Source organism: Magallana gigas, chromosome 7 (genome assembly GCF_963853765.1).
Source record: "Magallana gigas chromosome 7, xbMagGiga1.1, whole genome shotgun sequence".
In the NCBI taxonomy this organism is placed as follows: domain Eukaryota; kingdom Metazoa; phylum Mollusca; class Bivalvia; order Ostreida; family Ostreidae; genus Magallana; species Magallana gigas.
The window spans coordinates 27,032,601-27,049,439 of NC_088859.1; the positions used below are offsets into that span (position 1 = coordinate 27,032,601).

General features: G+C 37.7%; 21 non-coding genes across 21 annotated transcripts; all 21 read left to right on the forward strand.

Moving 5' to 3' along the window:
- Positions 1 to 4,174: 4,174 nt before the first annotated feature.
- Positions 4,175 to 4,288, forward strand: LOC136270424 (U5 spliceosomal RNA). Its single transcript, XR_010708169.1, has one exon. It is a non-coding gene; the product is annotated as a U5 spliceosomal RNA (small nuclear RNA).
- A 486-nt stretch (positions 4,289 to 4,774) lies between these two features.
- Positions 4,775 to 4,894, forward strand: LOC136270437 (U5 spliceosomal RNA). Its single transcript, XR_010708185.1, has one exon. It is a non-coding gene; the product is annotated as a U5 spliceosomal RNA (small nuclear RNA).
- A 487-nt stretch (positions 4,895 to 5,381) lies between these two features.
- LOC136270413 (U5 spliceosomal RNA) lies at positions 5,382 to 5,501 on the forward strand. Its single transcript, XR_010708158.1, has one exon. It is a non-coding gene; the product is annotated as a U5 spliceosomal RNA (small nuclear RNA).
- A 487-nt stretch (positions 5,502 to 5,988) lies between these two features.
- On the forward strand, positions 5,989 to 6,108 carry LOC136270391 (U5 spliceosomal RNA). Its single transcript, XR_010708137.1, has one exon. It is a non-coding gene; the product is annotated as a U5 spliceosomal RNA (small nuclear RNA).
- Positions 6,109 to 6,595: 487 nt separating this feature from the next.
- On the forward strand, positions 6,596 to 6,715 carry LOC136270412 (U5 spliceosomal RNA). Its single transcript, XR_010708157.1, has one exon. It is a non-coding gene; the product is annotated as a U5 spliceosomal RNA (small nuclear RNA).
- A 487-nt stretch (positions 6,716 to 7,202) lies between these two features.
- On the forward strand, positions 7,203 to 7,322 carry LOC136270438 (U5 spliceosomal RNA). The gene has a single exon (XR_010708186.1). It is a non-coding gene; the product is annotated as a U5 spliceosomal RNA (small nuclear RNA).
- Positions 7,323 to 7,809: 487 nt separating this feature from the next.
- Positions 7,810 to 7,929, forward strand: LOC136270439 (U5 spliceosomal RNA). Its single transcript, XR_010708187.1, has one exon. It is a non-coding gene; the product is annotated as a U5 spliceosomal RNA (small nuclear RNA).
- A 486-nt stretch (positions 7,930 to 8,415) lies between these two features.
- LOC136270440 (U5 spliceosomal RNA) lies at positions 8,416 to 8,535 on the forward strand. Its single transcript, XR_010708188.1, has one exon. It is a non-coding gene; the product is annotated as a U5 spliceosomal RNA (small nuclear RNA).
- A 474-nt stretch (positions 8,536 to 9,009) lies between these two features.
- Positions 9,010 to 9,129, forward strand: LOC136270441 (U5 spliceosomal RNA). The gene has a single exon (XR_010708189.1). It is a non-coding gene; the product is annotated as a U5 spliceosomal RNA (small nuclear RNA).
- A 487-nt stretch (positions 9,130 to 9,616) lies between these two features.
- On the forward strand, positions 9,617 to 9,736 carry LOC136270442 (U5 spliceosomal RNA). Its single transcript, XR_010708190.1, has one exon. It is a non-coding gene; the product is annotated as a U5 spliceosomal RNA (small nuclear RNA).
- A 486-nt stretch (positions 9,737 to 10,222) lies between these two features.
- On the forward strand, positions 10,223 to 10,342 carry LOC136270443 (U5 spliceosomal RNA). Its single transcript, XR_010708191.1, has one exon. It is a non-coding gene; the product is annotated as a U5 spliceosomal RNA (small nuclear RNA).
- Positions 10,343 to 10,829: 487 nt separating this feature from the next.
- Positions 10,830 to 10,949, forward strand: LOC136270444 (U5 spliceosomal RNA). Its single transcript, XR_010708192.1, has one exon. It is a non-coding gene; the product is annotated as a U5 spliceosomal RNA (small nuclear RNA).
- Positions 10,950 to 11,435: 486 nt separating this feature from the next.
- On the forward strand, positions 11,436 to 11,555 carry LOC136270445 (U5 spliceosomal RNA). The gene has a single exon (XR_010708194.1). It is a non-coding gene; the product is annotated as a U5 spliceosomal RNA (small nuclear RNA).
- Positions 11,556 to 12,042: 487 nt separating this feature from the next.
- Positions 12,043 to 12,162, forward strand: LOC136270380 (U5 spliceosomal RNA). The gene has a single exon (XR_010708126.1). It is a non-coding gene; the product is annotated as a U5 spliceosomal RNA (small nuclear RNA).
- A 487-nt stretch (positions 12,163 to 12,649) lies between these two features.
- LOC136270446 (U5 spliceosomal RNA) lies at positions 12,650 to 12,769 on the forward strand. The gene has a single exon (XR_010708195.1). It is a non-coding gene; the product is annotated as a U5 spliceosomal RNA (small nuclear RNA).
- A 487-nt stretch (positions 12,770 to 13,256) lies between these two features.
- LOC136270447 (U5 spliceosomal RNA) lies at positions 13,257 to 13,376 on the forward strand. The gene has a single exon (XR_010708196.1). It is a non-coding gene; the product is annotated as a U5 spliceosomal RNA (small nuclear RNA).
- A 487-nt stretch (positions 13,377 to 13,863) lies between these two features.
- Positions 13,864 to 13,983, forward strand: LOC136270448 (U5 spliceosomal RNA). The gene has a single exon (XR_010708197.1). It is a non-coding gene; the product is annotated as a U5 spliceosomal RNA (small nuclear RNA).
- Positions 13,984 to 14,470: 487 nt separating this feature from the next.
- Positions 14,471 to 14,590, forward strand: LOC136270450 (U5 spliceosomal RNA). Its single transcript, XR_010708199.1, has one exon. It is a non-coding gene; the product is annotated as a U5 spliceosomal RNA (small nuclear RNA).
- A 486-nt stretch (positions 14,591 to 15,076) lies between these two features.
- On the forward strand, positions 15,077 to 15,196 carry LOC136270451 (U5 spliceosomal RNA). Its single transcript, XR_010708200.1, has one exon. It is a non-coding gene; the product is annotated as a U5 spliceosomal RNA (small nuclear RNA).
- Positions 15,197 to 15,681: 485 nt separating this feature from the next.
- On the forward strand, positions 15,682 to 15,801 carry LOC136270452 (U5 spliceosomal RNA). The gene has a single exon (XR_010708201.1). It is a non-coding gene; the product is annotated as a U5 spliceosomal RNA (small nuclear RNA).
- Positions 15,802 to 16,288: 487 nt separating this feature from the next.
- LOC136270453 (U5 spliceosomal RNA) lies at positions 16,289 to 16,408 on the forward strand. Its single transcript, XR_010708202.1, has one exon. It is a non-coding gene; the product is annotated as a U5 spliceosomal RNA (small nuclear RNA).
- The last annotated feature ends 431 nt before the right edge of the window (positions 16,409 to 16,839 follow it).

The window sequence follows — 16,839 nt, forward strand, 5'->3', positions numbered from 1 at the left end:
GACATTAGAATATGAATACACTGTTTTTAGAATAAATCAAAACACTGAAATGATTGTCAGTATCATACCAGTGTACTGAACATTTTTGAACTATGAACGAAATCTGTTACAGTCTCGGACACTCTATTAAAATTTCAATTAAAATTATTAAAGATCAAACCGAATATGTAATATACAGAATTTTATTATATGAAATTAAATTGAGTACATGAATCTCTGAAACTGCAGGATTGCGAATTTTTTATCTTATTAAAATTATATTATTTATTAATTGACAAAACTTACATTCAAAAGGTCAAAATCACTATACAACAAGTGCATAACCAATATAAAGGCACTTCCTCTGACTCCATTGAGGACCACAATTTCCTGGAAGTTCTGCTCATGGAAATTAGAGGTGTCACCATTTCATATTCTTCTTTTAAGAAAAAACAAAAGGACGAGCAAGAGAGGTCCTTGTTAGAAGATATAGAAAAATTGGAATAAATTCCTCATGTTAATATTGATCTTGTTAGTGAAAAAAAATTGGAACTAGAAAGTCTTGGGGGAAAAAATTACAGGGACATGTTATAAGGTCACGTGCCAAATGGGTAGACCTAAGAAGGGGAAAAAAACCTACCAAATATTTCTGCAGCCTGGAATCTCGAAATTCTTTAAATAAAACTAATAAGAAGGTGGAGTTGGATGAAAACAATACTATTTATGATCAGTCTGAAATTTTACAGCAGGTAAAGATTTTTTTTTTTTTTTTTTACAAAAGTTTGTATACTTGTAGAGAGTCTGAACACATTGATATAATCCATACAGATGTATTAAATCCCCTACATTTTCAGAGGCTCGATAGATAGACTTCAGATTCCCTCGAGGGTAATATCATCGGAAACGAAATTTCCTTAGTTTTAAAAAATATGAAAAATAATAAATCTCCAGGAAGCGATGGATTCACTGTTGAGTTCTTTAAATTTTTTTGGAGAGATCTAAAGTTGTACATTATATCAGCTTTAGAATTGTATACTTAGTAAACAAGAGCTTCCCATCACTCAAAGGCTCGGAATTATATCCTGTTTACCCAAGGGTAATAAGCCAAGACAATGTTTTAAAAATTGGCGCCCAATTATCTTGCTAAATGTCATGTATAAACTTATCTCAGGGTTCATTATAGTTATAGAAAAAGATCTACCCTTGATTATCTAATTTCAGAAACACAGTCAGGTTTTATGAAAGGCAGATACATAGGTCAAAACACAAGGTTTATATATCTATGACCTTATGGCATATACAGAGTCATTAAAAATTTCCTGGCTTACTTGTTCTCATAGATTTCGAAAAGGCTTTAATTCTATTGCATTGGAGTTTATTTACAAAGTTTTGCATTTTTGGGGGTTTTGAAAAAATATAATTAGCTGGGTTAAGATTTTAAATACAAACTTTAAAGCAGCTATTTTGCAATGTGGTTATCTGTCTGATCAATTTGACATACAGAGAGGTTGCAGACAAGGTGATCCGATTGTTCCATATCTATTTTTACTGTATGAAGAGATCCTAGCCATACTTATCAAACAGAATACAAACATTAAGGGTATTATAGTCAATGGTAAAGAACACAAGATAACTTAATATGCAGATGATACAACACTGACACTTGATGGTTTTCCAGAGTCTCTTTTTAATTCTCTAGATACATTAGAGTTTTTCTCAAAATTTTCTGGATTAAAAATTATTAGCTCAAAAACCAAGGTGGTTTGGATAGGCTCAAGAAAGTTCTCAGATCAGCTTTTTCACCATACTGGATGGAAGCTCGTTTGGGGTAGTACAACTTTAAATCTGTTAGGGATAGAATTCTGTGTAGAATTAGATAAAATTACTGAATTAAATTACAACATACAACTGCCAAAAATTCTTTCACTGATTCAACAATGGAACAGAAGGATTCTAACTCCTGTTGGTAGAGTAACGGTGGCCAAGGCTTTAATTTTGCCGGAATTGAATAATCTATTTATTTCACTTCCCACACCCGATAAAGCATTTTTATCCTCATTGAATACAGCAATATTTAATTTTATATGGAAATCTAAAGGTGATAAAGTAAAAAGACAGATAGTTACTCAACATTACACAAAAGGTGTTTTAAAAATGCTAGATGTCCATAATTTCGTTTCTTCTCTCAAATGTTCATGGATTAATAGGTTAACTCTCAAATACAAACCATGGATGGATATTTTTTTGGCAATGAACGGCGAAGATGGTTTTATGAAAATGTTAGAGTTTGGGGATGATTTTATCAGAAAGATGATTAAACAAAATAATGTTTTTTGGCAAGATGTTTTTTCAATCATGGCTCCAGGTAGTGAACATGTTAAACAAACAGCATGGTTATATTAAGAAAAATATTATCAATGTTCCAATATGGCACAACTCTTGTATTATAGTTGCCAATAAATCTTTCTTTATTAATGTATTGTACCAATATGGTATAAACTTATTTGGAGATTTCTTATAAGCAAATGGAACTTTTTTGACATACGATAATTTTTTTTTTTACATACTTTTAACTTGCCTGATGTATATATGTCATGCAATACAACAGTATTATTAGTGTTATTTCAAAGTTTTTAAAATCAGTCTATGTTGAAAGAGTAAATATTGAAAAAAATGTACTCCTTTTTTACCAATGTATTTTTGAAGTGATTTTATTGAATGAGAAATGTACCAAGGCAATTTATAAAACTTTGAACTTTACTGAAGTGGTTCCAACTGCAATATCAAGATAGAATAATGAATTACCACTTGAACAAAATTTGTGCATACAAGACTGTTTCAAAATATGTTTTATGACAACTAATGATACATCTGTTCAATGGCTACAGTACAGAGTTCTACACAGAATTCTTCCTGTCAGCTATTCAAAAAAAATCAAGATCATTGCAAATGGTTGTTGTACTTTTTGTAAAGAAGTCATAGAAACAATACAACATGTATTCTTTAGTTGTACTAATGTTTCACCCTTGTGGAATAATCTTAGTATGTCTATATATAGAAAAACAAAAAAAGAGTGTTGGATTCAATGTTATCAATGTACTATTTGGAGAAAATTCTCTAAGTGTAGACAATAGACCTGTGAACTTCATAATTTTATATACAAAACAATTCATATTTTATGTCTGAAGCAGAATAAGATTCCAGACTATGTTGATTTATCATATTATTTGAGTTTTAAATACAAGATAGAGAAATATGCATCAGTTCAAAAATTTCAACTTAGGAAATTAGAAAAATGCTGGTCACAGTGGGAAGATTTCTTTTGATTATAATTGTATAACTATATTATACAAAAGTGGAATTTGCTATGAATATTGTTATGTCATTTTTTTTTTACCGGTAACTATAGTTTACGAACCGCAAACTATAGTTTTTATCTGTAAAACCATATTACAAATAACGGCTGCTGATTTAAGTTGATCTGCCTGCAAATGTTAATGATAGATTTTGTTGATAGATATAGATTCACATCTGTAAACTATAATTTACATTCGTTAACTATAGTTTAGAGTTGTTAATCATAGTTTCACAATCCTGACTCTATATCTATCAGATAAACTTCGATTTGCAATCGCAAATACATGTAGTTGTTTTCAGTGTTAATTATAGTTTTACACATCTGAAACATAGATGATCGCGTTAACTATGGTTTACTGTAAAATATATATTACAATTTAACACCGTTAACTATAGTTTTCTGTCAGTTAACTATAGTTAACAACCGTTAAACCTAGTTTACCGACTGTGAAAATATGATTATCTCATTTTTGTGAATTTGGCGTGCCATATGGTAGGCTTGTTTTTCATACACCGATTTCATTCAGAGTCAAAACGATTAACAGCATAAAAAAAACTGCTGCAAAAAGGACTTTCCGGAATCGGATTTATGTCCTCAATGGATTGAGTTATTGTCCTTGATGATAAGAAATTCCACAGGTTTGAGGCTGCAGTGGGTATGTTTCAAACTTAACACTAACTGAGCTTTGAGCTTAAAATTCAACAAAATTCATGCTTTGATTACCTTGGTTGAAAAGTGCTTACACCTGCATGCATTGAGAGAACCGGTAGAAGACAAGCTTGAACACTCACAAATGTTTCAAAAAGAAATACTCAAGTATGATACAATGCCTTCTACAATTCACTCTTCAATCCACGTTTAAATCTTTCGCCTTTTCCTAAAGATTTCCGTGGAGAGGAACATCTAATGAGTCTATAGACTTATTTTTCAAGCCCTGATTTCATTCAGGGTCAAAACGAACTCAAAATGTAAGACATGTCACACCTGGAACGATTGGTTTGAATTGTGTATGCGACATTGAGATCACATGTGACAGTTTCGCACAGAGTGAAAACACAGTTCTAAGTCAAGGTTCGGAGAGGTACAAGAGCTGCACGTCTTGTATAAGTATATGCCACCCCAATAACAGCAGCACAGAAACTGCTGCAAAGAGGACTTTCCGGAATCGGAGTTTTGTCTTGAATGAACTGAGTTGTCGCCCTCGATGATGACAAATTTCAAAGATTTGAGGCCGCAATGAGTCTGTTTCAGAACTTGGCACAGAATGAGCTTTGACCATACAATTCAACAAAATTCATGCTTTGCTTACCTTTGGAACATTATGGTTGAAAAGTGCTTACGCCTGCATGTATTGAGAGAACCAGTAGGAGACAAGCTTGAACACTCACAAATGTTTCAAAAAGAAATACTCAAGTATGATACAATGCCTTGTACAATTCACTCTGGTTTCTCTTCAATCCACGTTTAAATCTTTCGCCTTTTACTAAAGATTTCCGTGGAGAGGAACATCTAATGAGTCTATAGACTTATTTTTCCAACCCTGATTTCCTTCAGGGTCAAAACGAACTCAAAATGTAAGATTTGTCACACCATGTAACGATTGGTTTGAATTGTGTATGCGACATTGAGATCACATGTGACAGTTTCGCACAGAGTGAAAACACAGTTCTAAGTCAAGGTTCGGAGAGGTACAAGAGCTGCACGTCTTGTATAAGTATATGCCACCCCAATAACAGCAGCACAGAAACTGCTGCAAAGAGGACTTTCCGGAATCGGAGTTTTGTCTTGAATGAACTGAGTTGTCGCCCTTGATGATGACAAATTTCAAAGATTTGAGGCCGCAATGAGTCTGTTTCAGAACTTGGCACAGAATGAGCTTTGACCATACAATTCAACAAAATTCATGCTTTGCTTACCTTTGGAACATTATGGTTGAAAAGTGCTTACGCCTGCATGCATTGAGAGAACCAGTAGGAGACAAGCTTGAACACTCACAAATGTTTCAAAAAGAAATACTCAAGTATGATACAGTGCCTTGTACAATTCACTCTGGTTTCTCTTCAATCCAAGTTTAAATCTTTCGCCTTTTACTAAAGATTTCTATGGAGAGGAACATCTAATGAGTCTATAGACTTATTTTTCCAACCCTGATTTCATTCAGGGTCAAAACGAACTCAAAATGTAAGACATGTCACACCATGCAACGATTGGTTTGAATTGTGTATGCGACATTGAGATCACATGTGACAGTTTCGCACAGAGTGAAAACACAGTTCTAAGTCAAGGTTCGGAGAGGTACAAGAGCTGCACGTCTTGTATAAGTATATGCCACCCCAATAACAGCAGCACAGAAACTGCTGCAAAGAGGGCTTTCCGGAATCGGAGTTTTGTCTTGAATGAACTGAGTTGTCGCCCTCGATGATGACAAATTTCAAAGATTTGAGGCCGCAATGAGTCTGTTTCAGAACTTGGCACAGAATGAGCTTTGACCATACAATTCAACAAAATTCATGCTTTGCTTACCTTTGGAACATTATGGTTGAAAAGTGCTTACGCCTGCATGCATTGAGAGAACCAGTAGGAGACAAGCTTGAACACTCACAAATGTTTCAAAAAGAAATACTCAAGTATGATACAATGCCTTGTACAATTCACTCTGGTTTCTCTTCAATCCACGTTTTAATCTTTCGCCTTTTACTAAAGATTTCCGTGGAGAGGAACATCTAATGAGTCTATAGACTTATTTTTCCAACCCTGATTTCATTCAGGGTCAAAACGAACTCAAAATGTAAGACATGTCACACCATGCAACGATTGGTTTGAATTGTGTATGCGACATTGAGATCACATGTGACAGTTTCGCACAGAGTGAAAACACAGTTCTAAGTCAAGGTTCGGAGAGGTACAAGAGCTGCACGTCTTGTATAAGTATATGCCACCCCAATAACAGCAGCACAGAAACTGCTGCAAAGAGGGCTTTCCGGAATCGGAGTTTTGTCTTGAATGAACTGAGTTGTCGCCCTCGATGATGACAAATTTCAAAGATTTGAGGCCGCAATGAGTCTGTTTCAGAACTTGGCACAGAATGAGCTTTGACCATACAATTCAACAAAATTCATGCTTTGCTTACCTTTGGAACATTATGGTTGAAAAGTGCTTACGCCTGCATGCATTGAGAGAACCAGTAGGAGACAAGCTTGAACACTCACAAATGTTTCAAAAAGAAATACTCAAGTATGATACAATGCCTTGTACAATTCACTCTGGTATCTCTTCAATCCAAGTTTAAATCTTTCGCCTTTTCCTAAAGATTTCCGTGGAGAGGAACATCTAATGAGTCTATAGACTTATTTTTCCAACCCTGATTTCATTCAGGGTCAAAACGAACTCAAAATGTAAGACATGTCACACCATGCAACGATTGGTTTGAATTGTGTATGCGACATTGAGATCACATGTGACAGTTTCGCACAGAGTGAAAACACAGTTCTAAGTCAAGGTTCGGAGAGGTACAAGAGCTGCACGTCTTGTATAAGTATATGCCACCCCAATAACAGCAGCACAGAAACTGCTGCAAAGAGGACTTTCCGGAATCGGAGTTTTGTCTTGAATGAACTGAGTTGTCGCCCTCGATGATGACAAATTTCAAAGATTTGAGGCCGCAATGAGTCTGTTTCAGAACTTGGCACAGAATGAGCTTTGACCATACAATTCAACAAAATTCATGCTTTGCTTACCTTTGGAACATTATGGTTGAAAAGTGCTTACGCCTGCATGCATTGAGAGAACCAGTAGGAGACAAGCTTGAACACTCACAAATGTTTCAAAAAGAAATACTCAAGTATGATACAATGCCTTGTACAATTCACTCTGGTTTCTCTTCAATCCACGTTTAAATCTTTCGCCTTTTACTAAAGATTTCCGTGGAGAGGAACATCTAATGAGTCTATAGACTTATTTTTCCAACCCTGATTTCCTTCAGGGTCAAAACGAACTCAAAATGTAAGATTTGTCACACCATGTAACGATTGGTTTGAATTGTGTATGCGACATTGAGATCACATGTGACAGTTTCGCACAGAGTGAAAACACAGTTCTAAGTCAAGGTTCGGAGAGGTACAAGAGCTGCACGTCTTGTATAAGTATATGCCACCCCAATAACAGCAGCACAGAAACTGCTGCAAAGAGGACTTTCCGGAATCGGAGTTTTGTCTTGAATGAACTGAGTTGTCGCCCTTGATGATGACAAATTTCAAAGATTTGAGGCCGCAATGAGTCTGTTTCAGAACTTGGCACAGAATGAGCTTTGACCATACAATTCAACAAAATTCATGCTTTGCTTACCTTTGGAACATTATGGTTGAAAAGTGCTTACGCCTGCATGCATTGAGAGAACCAGTAGGAGACAAGCTTGAACACTCACAAATGTTTCAAAAAGAAATACTCAAGTATGATACAATGCCTTGTACAATTCACTCTGGTTTCTCTTCAATCCACGTTTAAATCTTTCGCCTTTTACTAAAGATTTCCGTGGAGAGGAACATCTAATGAGTCTATAGACTTATTTTTCCAACCCTGATTTCCTTCAGGGTCAAAACGTACTCAAAATGTAAGACTTGCACACCATGCAACGATTGGTTTGAATTGTGTATGCGACATTGAGATCACATGTGACAGTTTCGCACAGAGTGAAAACACAGTTCTAAGTCAAGGTTCGGAGAGGTACAAGAGCTGCACGTCTTGTATAAGTATATGCCACCCCAATAACAGCAGCACAGAAACTGCTGCAAAGAGGACTTTCCGGAATCGGAGTTTTGTCTTGAATGAACTGAGTTGTCGCCCTTGATGATGACAAATTTCAAAGATTTGAGGCCGCAATGAGTCTGTTTCAGAACTTGGCACAGAATGAGCTTTGACCATACAATTCAACAAAATTCATGCTTTGCTTACCTTTGGAACATTATGGTTGAAAAGTGCTTACGCCTGCATGCATTGAGAGAACCAGTAGGAGACAAGCTTGAACACTCACAAATGTTTCAAAAAGAAATACTCAAGTATGATACAATGCCTTGTACAATTCACTCTGGTTTCTCTTCAATCCACGTTTAAATCTTTCGCCTTTTACTAAAGATTTCCGTGGAGAGGAACATCTAATGAGTCTATAGACTTATTTTTCCAACCCTGATTTCCTTCAGGGTCAAAACGAACTCAAAATGTAAGATTTGTCACACCATGTAACGATTGGTTTGAATTGTGTATGCGACATTGAGATCACATGTGACAGTTTCGCACAGTTCTAAGTCAAGGTTCGGAGAGGTACAAGAGCTGCACGTCTTGTATAAGTATATGCCACCCCAATAACAGCAGCACAGAAACTGCTGCAAAGAGGACTTTCCGGAATCGGAGTTTTGTCTTGAATGAACTGAGTTGTCGCCCTTGATGATGACAAATTTCAAAGATTTGAGGCCGCAATGAGTCTGTTTCAGAACTTGGCACAGAATGAGCTTTGACCATACAATTCAACAAAATTCATGCTTTGCTTACCTTTGGAACATTATGGTTGAAAAGTGCTTACGCCTGCATGCATTGAGAGAACCAGTAGGAGACAAGCTTGAACACTCACAAATGTTTCAAAAAGAAATACTCAAGTATGATACAATGCCTTGTACAATTCACTCTGGTTTCTCTTCAATCCACGTTTAAATCTTTCGCCTTTTACTAAAGATTTCCGTGGAGAGGAACATCTAATGAGTCTATAGACTTATTTTTCCAACCCTGATTTCCTTCAGGGTCAAAACGAACTCAAAATGTAAGATTTGTCACACCATGTAACGATTGGTTTGAATTGTGTATGCGACATTGAGATCACATGTGACAGTTTCGCACAGAGTGAAAACACAGTTCTAAGTCAAGGTTCGGAGAGGTACAAGAGCTGCACGTCTTGTATAAGTATATGCCACCCCAATAACAGCAGCACAGAAACTGCTGCAAAGAGGACTTTCCGGAATCGGAGTTTTGTCTTGAATGAACTGAGTTGTCGCCCTTGATGATGACAAATTTCAAAGATTTGAGGCCGCAATGAGTCTGTTTCAGAACTTGGCACAGAATGAGCTTTGACCATACAATTCAACAAAATTCATGCTTTGCTTACCTTTGGAACATTATGGTTGAAAAGTGCTTACGCCTGCATGCATTGAGAGAACCAGTAGGAGACAAGCTTGAACACTCACAAATGTTTCAAAAAGAAATACTCAAGTATGATACAATGCCTTGTACAATTCACTCTGGTTTCTCTTCAATCCACGTTTAAATCTTTCGCCTTTTACTAAAGATTTCCGTGGAGAGGAACATCTAATGAGTCTATAGACTTATTTTTCCAACCCTGATTTCCTTCAGGGTCAAAACGAACTCAAAATGTAAGACATGTCACACCATGCAACGATTGGTTTGAATTGTGTATGCGACATTGAGATCACATGTGACAGTTTCGCACAGAGTGAAAACACAGTTCTAAGTCAAGGTTCGGAGAGGTACAAGAGCTGCACGTCTTGTATAAGTATATGCCACCCCAATAACAGCAGCACAGAAACTGCTGCAAAGAGGAGTTTCCGGAATCGAGGTTTGTCTTGAATGAACTGAGTTGTCGCCCTCGATGATGACAAATTTCAAAGATTTGAGGCCGCAATGAGTCTGTTTCAGAACTTGGCACAGAATGAGCTTTGACCATACAATTCAACAAAATTCATGCTTTGCTTACCTTTGGAACATTATGGTTGAAAAGTGCTTACGCCTGCATGCATTGAGAGAACCAGTAGGAGACAAGCTTGAACACTCACAAATGTTTCAAAAAGAAATACTCAAGTATGATACAATGCCTTGTACAATTCACTCTGGTTTCTCTTCAATCCACGTTTAAATCTTTCGCCTTTTACTAAAGATTTCCGTGGAGAGGAACATCTAATGAGTCTATAGACTTATTTTTCCAACCCTGATTTCCTTCAGGGTCAAAACGAACTCAAAATGTAAGACATGTCACACCATGTAACGATTGGTTTGAATTGTGTATGCGACATTGAGATCACATGTGACAGTTTCGCACAGTGTGAAAACACAGTTCTAAGTCAAGGTTCGGAGAGGTACAAGAGCTGCACGTCTTGTATAAGTATATGCCACCCCAATAACAGCAGCACAGAAACTGCTGCAAAGAGGACTTTCCGGAATCGGAATTTTGTCTTGAATGAACTGAGTTGTCGCCCTCGATGATGACAAATTTCAAAGATTTGAGGCCGCAATGAGTCTGTTTCAGAACTTGGCACAGAATGAGCTTTGACCATACAATTCAACAAAATTCATGCTTTGCTTACCTTTGGAACATTATGGTTGAAAAGTGCTTACGCCTGCATGTATTGAGAGAACCAGTAGGAGACAAGCTTGAACACTCACAAATGTTTCAAAAAGAAATACTCAAGTATGATACAATGCCTTGTACAATTCACTCTGGTTTCTCTTCAATCCACGTTTAAATCTTTCGCCTTTTACTAAAGATTTCCGTGGAGAGGAACATCTAATGAGTCTATAGACTTATTTTTCCAACCCTGATTTCCTTCAGGGTCAAAACGTACTCAAAATGTAAGACTTGCACACCATGCAACGATTGGTTTGAATTGTGTATGCGACATTGAGATCACATGTGACAGTTTCGCACAGAGTGAAAACACAGTTCTAAGTCAAGGTTCGGAGAGGTACAAGAGCTGCACGTCTTGTATAAGTATATGCCACCCCAATAACAGCAGCACAGAAACTGCTGCAAAGAGGACTTTCCGGAATCGGAGTTTTGTCTTGAATGAACTGAGTTGTCGCCCTTGATGATGACAAATTTCAAAGATTTGAGGCCGCAATGAGTCTGTTTCAGAACTTGGCACAGAATGAGCTTTGACCATACAATTCAACAAAATTCATGCTTTGCTTACCTTTGGAACATTATGGTTGAAAAGTGCTTACGCCTGCATGCATTGAGAGAACCAGTAGGAGACAAGCTTGAACACTCACAAATGTTTCAAAAAGAAATACTCAAGTATGATACAATGCCTTGTACAATTCACTCTGGTTTCTCTTCAATCCACGTTTAAATCTTTCGCCTTTTACTAAAGATTTCCGTGGAGAGGAACATCTAATGAGTCTATAGACTTATTTTTCCAACCCTGATTTCCTTCAGGGTCAAAACGAACTCAAAATGTAAGATTTGTCACACCATGTAACGATTGGTTTGAATTGTGTATGCAACATTGAGATCACATGTGACAGTTTCGCACAGAGTGAAAACACAGTTCTAAGTCAAGGTTCGGAGAGGTACAAGAGCTGCACGTCTTGTATAAGTATATGCCACCCCAATAACAGCAGCACAGAAACTGCTGCAAAGAGGACTTTCCGGAATCGGAGTTTTGTCTTGAATGAACTGAGTTGTCGCCCTTGATGATGACAAATTTCAAAGATTTGAGGCCGCAATGAGTCTGTTTCAGAACTTGGCACAGAATGAGCTTTGACCATACAATTCAACAAAATTCATGCTTTGCTTACCTTTGGAACATTATGGTTGAAAAGTGCTTACGCCTGCATGCATTGAGAGAACCAGTAGGAGACAAGCTTGAACACTCACAAATGTTTCAAAAAGAAATACTCAAGTATGATACAGTGCCTTGTACAATTCACTCTGGTTTCTCTTCAATCCAAGTTTAAATCTTTCGCCTTTTACTAAAGATTTCCGTGGAGAGGAACATCTAATGAGTCTATAGACTTATTTTTCCAACCCTGATTTCATTCAGGGTCAAAACGAACTCAAAATGTAAGACATGTCACACCATGCAACGATTGGTTTGAATTGTGTATGCGACATTGAGATCACATGTGATAGTTTCGCACAGAGTGAAAACACAGTTCTAAGTCAAGGTTCGGAGAGGTACAAGAGCTGCACGTCTTGTATAAGTATATGCCACCCCAATAACAGCAGCACAGAAACTGCTGCAAAGAGGACTTTCCGGAATCGGAGTTTTGTCTTGAATGAACTGAGTTGTCGCCCTTGATGATGACAAATTTCAAAGATTTGAGGCCGCAATGAGTCTGTTTCAGAACTTGGCACAGAATGAGCTTTGACCATACAATTCAACAAAATTCATGCTTTGCTTACCTTTGGAACATTATGGTTGAAAAGTGCTTACGCCTGCATGCATTGAGAGAACCAGTAGGAGACAAGCTTGAACACTCACAAATGTTTCAAAAAGAAATACTCAAGTATGATACAATGCCTTGTACAATTCACTCTGGTTTCTCTTCAATCCACGTTTAAATCTTTCGCCTTTTACTAAAGATTTCCGTGGAGAGGAACATCTAATGAGTCTATAGACTTATTTTTCCAACCCTGATTTCCTTCAGGGTCAAAACGAACTCAAAATGTAAGATTTGTCACACCATGTAACGATTGGTTTGAATTGTGTATGCGACATTGAGATCACATGTGACAGTTTCGCACAGAGTGAAAACACAGTTCTAAGTCAAGGTTCGGAGAGGTACAAGAGCTGCACGTCTTGTATAAGTATATGCCACCCCAATAACAGCAGCACAGAAACTGCTGCAAAGAGGACTTTCCGGAATCGGAGTTTTGTCTTGAATGAACTGAGTTGTCGCCCTTGATGATGACAAATTTCAAAGATTTGAGGCCGCAATGAGTCTGTTTCAGAACTTGGCACAGAATGAGCTTTGACCATACAATTCAACAAAATTCATGCTTTGCTTACCTTTGGAACATTATGGTTGAAAAGTGCTTACGCCTGCATGCATTGAGAGAACCAGTAGGAGACAAGCTTGAACACTCACAAATGTTTCAAAAAGAAATACTCAAGTATGATACAATGCCTTGTACAATTCACTCTGGTTTCTCTTCAATCCACGTTTAAATCTTTCGCCTTTTACTAAAGATTTCCGTGGAGAGGAACATCTAATGAGTCTATAGACTTATTTTTCCAACCCTGATTTCCTTCAGGGTCAAAACGAACTCAAAATGTAAGACATGTCACACCATGCAACGATTGGTTTGAATTGTGTATGCGACATTGAGATCACATGTGACAGTTTCGCACAGAGTGAAAACACAGTTCTAAGTCAAGGTTCGGAGAGGTACAAGAGCTGCACGTCTTGTATAAGTATATGCCACCCCAATAACAGCAGCACAGAAACTGCTGCAAAGAGGACTTTCCGGAATCGGAGTTTTGTCTTGAATGAACTGAGTTGTCGCCCTTGATGATGACAAATTTCAAAGATTTGAGGCCGCAATGAGTCTGTTTCAGAACTTGGCACAGAATGAGCTTTGACCATACAATTCAACAAAATTCATGCTTTGCTTACCTTTGGAACATTATGGTTGAAAAGTGCTTACGCCTGCATGCATTGAGAGAACCAGTAGGAGACAAGCTTGAACACTCACAAATGTTTCAAAAAGAAATACTCAAGTATGATACAATGCCTTGTACAATTCACTCTGGTTTCTCTTCAATCCACGTTTAAATCTTTCGCCTTTTACTAAAGATTTCCGTGGAGAGGAACATCTAATGAGTCTATAGACTTATTTTTCCAACCCTGATTTCCTTCAGGGTCAAAACGAACTCAAAATGTAAGACATGTCACACCATGCAACGATTGGTTTGAATTGTGTATGCGACATTGAGATCACATGTGACAGTTTCGCACAGAGTGAAAACACAGTTCTAAGTCAAGGTTCGGAGAGGTACAAGAGCTGCACGTCTTGTATAAGTATATGCCACCCCAATAACAGCAGCACAGAAACTGCTGCAAAGAGGACTTTCCGGAATCGGAGTTTTGTCTTGAATGAACTGAGTTGTCGCCCTTGATGATGACAAATTTCAAAGATTTGAGGCCGCAATGAGTCTGTTTCAGAACTTGGCACAGAATGAGCTTTGACCATACAATTCAACAAAATTCATGCTTTGCTTACCTTTGGAACATTATGGTTGAAAAGTGCTTACGCCTGCATGTATTGAGAGAACCAGTAGGAGACAAGCTTGAACACTCACAAATGTTTCAAAAAGAAATACTCAAGTATGATACAATGCCTTGTACAATTCACTCTGGTTTCTCTTCAATCCACGTTTAAATCTTTCGCCTTTTACTAAAGATTTCCGTGGAGAGGAACATCTAATGAGTCTATAGACTTATTTTTCCAACCCTGATTTCCTTCAGGGTCAAAACGTACTCAAAATGTAAGACTTGCACACCATGCAACGATTGGTTTGAATTGTGTATGCGACATTGAGATCACATGTGACAGTTGCGCACAGAGTGAAAACACAGTTCTAAGTCAAGGTTCGGAGAGGTACAAGAGCTGCACGTCTTGTATAAGTATATGCCACCCCAATAACAGCAGCACAGAAACTGCTGCAAAGAGGACTTTCCGGAATCGGAGTTTTGTCTTGAATGAACTGAGTTGTCGCCCTTGATGATGATAAATTTCAAAGATTTGAGGCCGCAATGAGTCTGTTTCAGAACTTGGCACAGAATGAGCTTTGACCATACAATTCAACAAAATTCATGCTTTGCTTACCTTTGGAACATTATGGTTGAAAAGTGCTTACGCCTGCATGCATTGAGAGAACCAGTAGGAGACAAGCTTGAACACTCACAAATGTTTCAAAAAGAAATACTCAAGTATGATACAATGCCTTGTACAATTCACTCTGGTTTCTCTTCAATCCACGTTTAAATCTTTCGCCTTTTACTAAAGATTTCCGTGGAGAGGAACATCTAATGAGTCTATAGACTTATTTTTCCAACCCTGATTTCCTTCAGGGTCAAAACGAACTCAAAATGTAAGATTTGTCACACCATGTAACGATTGGTTTGAATTGTGTATGCGACATTGAGATCACGTGACAGTTTCGCACAGAGTGAAAACACAGTTCTAAGTCAAGGTTCGGAGAGGTACAAGAGCTGCACGTCTTGTATAAGTATATGCCACCCCAATAACAGCAGCACAGAAACTGCTGCAAAGAGGACTTTCCGGAATCGGAGTTTTGTCTTGAATGAACTGAGTTGTCGCCCTTGATGATGACAAATTTCAAAGATTTGAGGCCGCAATGAGTCTGTTTCAGAACTTGGCACAGAATGAGCTTTGACCATACAATTCAACAAAATTCATGCTTTGCTTACCTTTGGAACATTATGGTTGAAAAGTGCTTACGCCTGCATGCATTGAGAGAACCAGTAGGAGACAAGCTTGAACACTCACAAATGTTTCAAAAAGAAATACTCAAGTATGATACAATGCCTTGTACAATTCACTCTGGTTTCTCTTCAATCCACGTTTAAATCTTTCGCCTTTTACTAAAGATTTCCGTGGAGAGGAACATCTAATGAGTCTATAGACTTATTTTTCCAACCCTGATTTCCTTCAGGGTCAAAACGAACTCAAAATGTAAGACATGTCACACCATGTAACGATTGGTTTGAATTGTGTATGCGACATTAAGATCACATGTGACAGTTTCGCACAGAGTGAAAACACAGTTCTAAGTCAAGGTTCGGAGAGGTACAAGAGCTGCACGTCTTGTATAAGTATATGCCACCCCAATAACAGCAGTACAGAAACTGCTGCAAAGAGGACTTTCCGGAATCGGAGTTTTGTCTTGAATGAACTGAGTTGTCGCCCTTGATGATGACAAATTTCAAAGATTTGAGGCCGCAATGAGTCTGTTTCAGAACTTGGCACAGAATGAGCTTTGACCATACAATTCAACAAAATTCATGCTTTGCTTACCTTTGGAACATTATGGTTGAAAAGTGCTTACGCCTGCATGTATTGAGAGAACCAGTAGGAGACAAGCTTGAACACTCACAAATGTTTCAAAAAGAAATACTCAAGTATGATACAATGCCTTGTACAATTCACTCTGGTTTCTCTTCAATCCACGTTTAAATCTTTCGCCTTTTACTAAAGATTTCCGTGGAGAGGAACATCTAATGAGTCTATAGACTTATTTTTCCAACCCTGATTTCCTTCAGGGTCAAAACGTACTCAAAATGTAAGACTTGCACACCATGCAACGATTGGTTTGAATTGTGTATGCGACATTGAGATCACATGTGACAGTTGCGCACAGAGTGAAAACACAGTTCTAAGTCAAGGTTCGGAGAGGTACAAGAGCTGCACGTCTTGTATAAGTATATGCCACCCCAATAACAGCAGCACAGAAACTGCTGCAAAGAGGACTTTCCGGAATCGGAGTTTTGTCTTGAATGAACTGAGTTGTCGCCCTTGATGATGATAAATTTCAAAGATTTGAGGCCGCAATGAGTCTGTTTCAGAACTTGGCACAGAATGAGCTTTGACCATACAATTCAACAAAATTCATGCTTTGCTTACCTTTGGAACATTATGGTTGAAAAGTGCTTACGCCTGCATGCATTGAGAGAACCAGTAGGAGACAAGCTTGAAC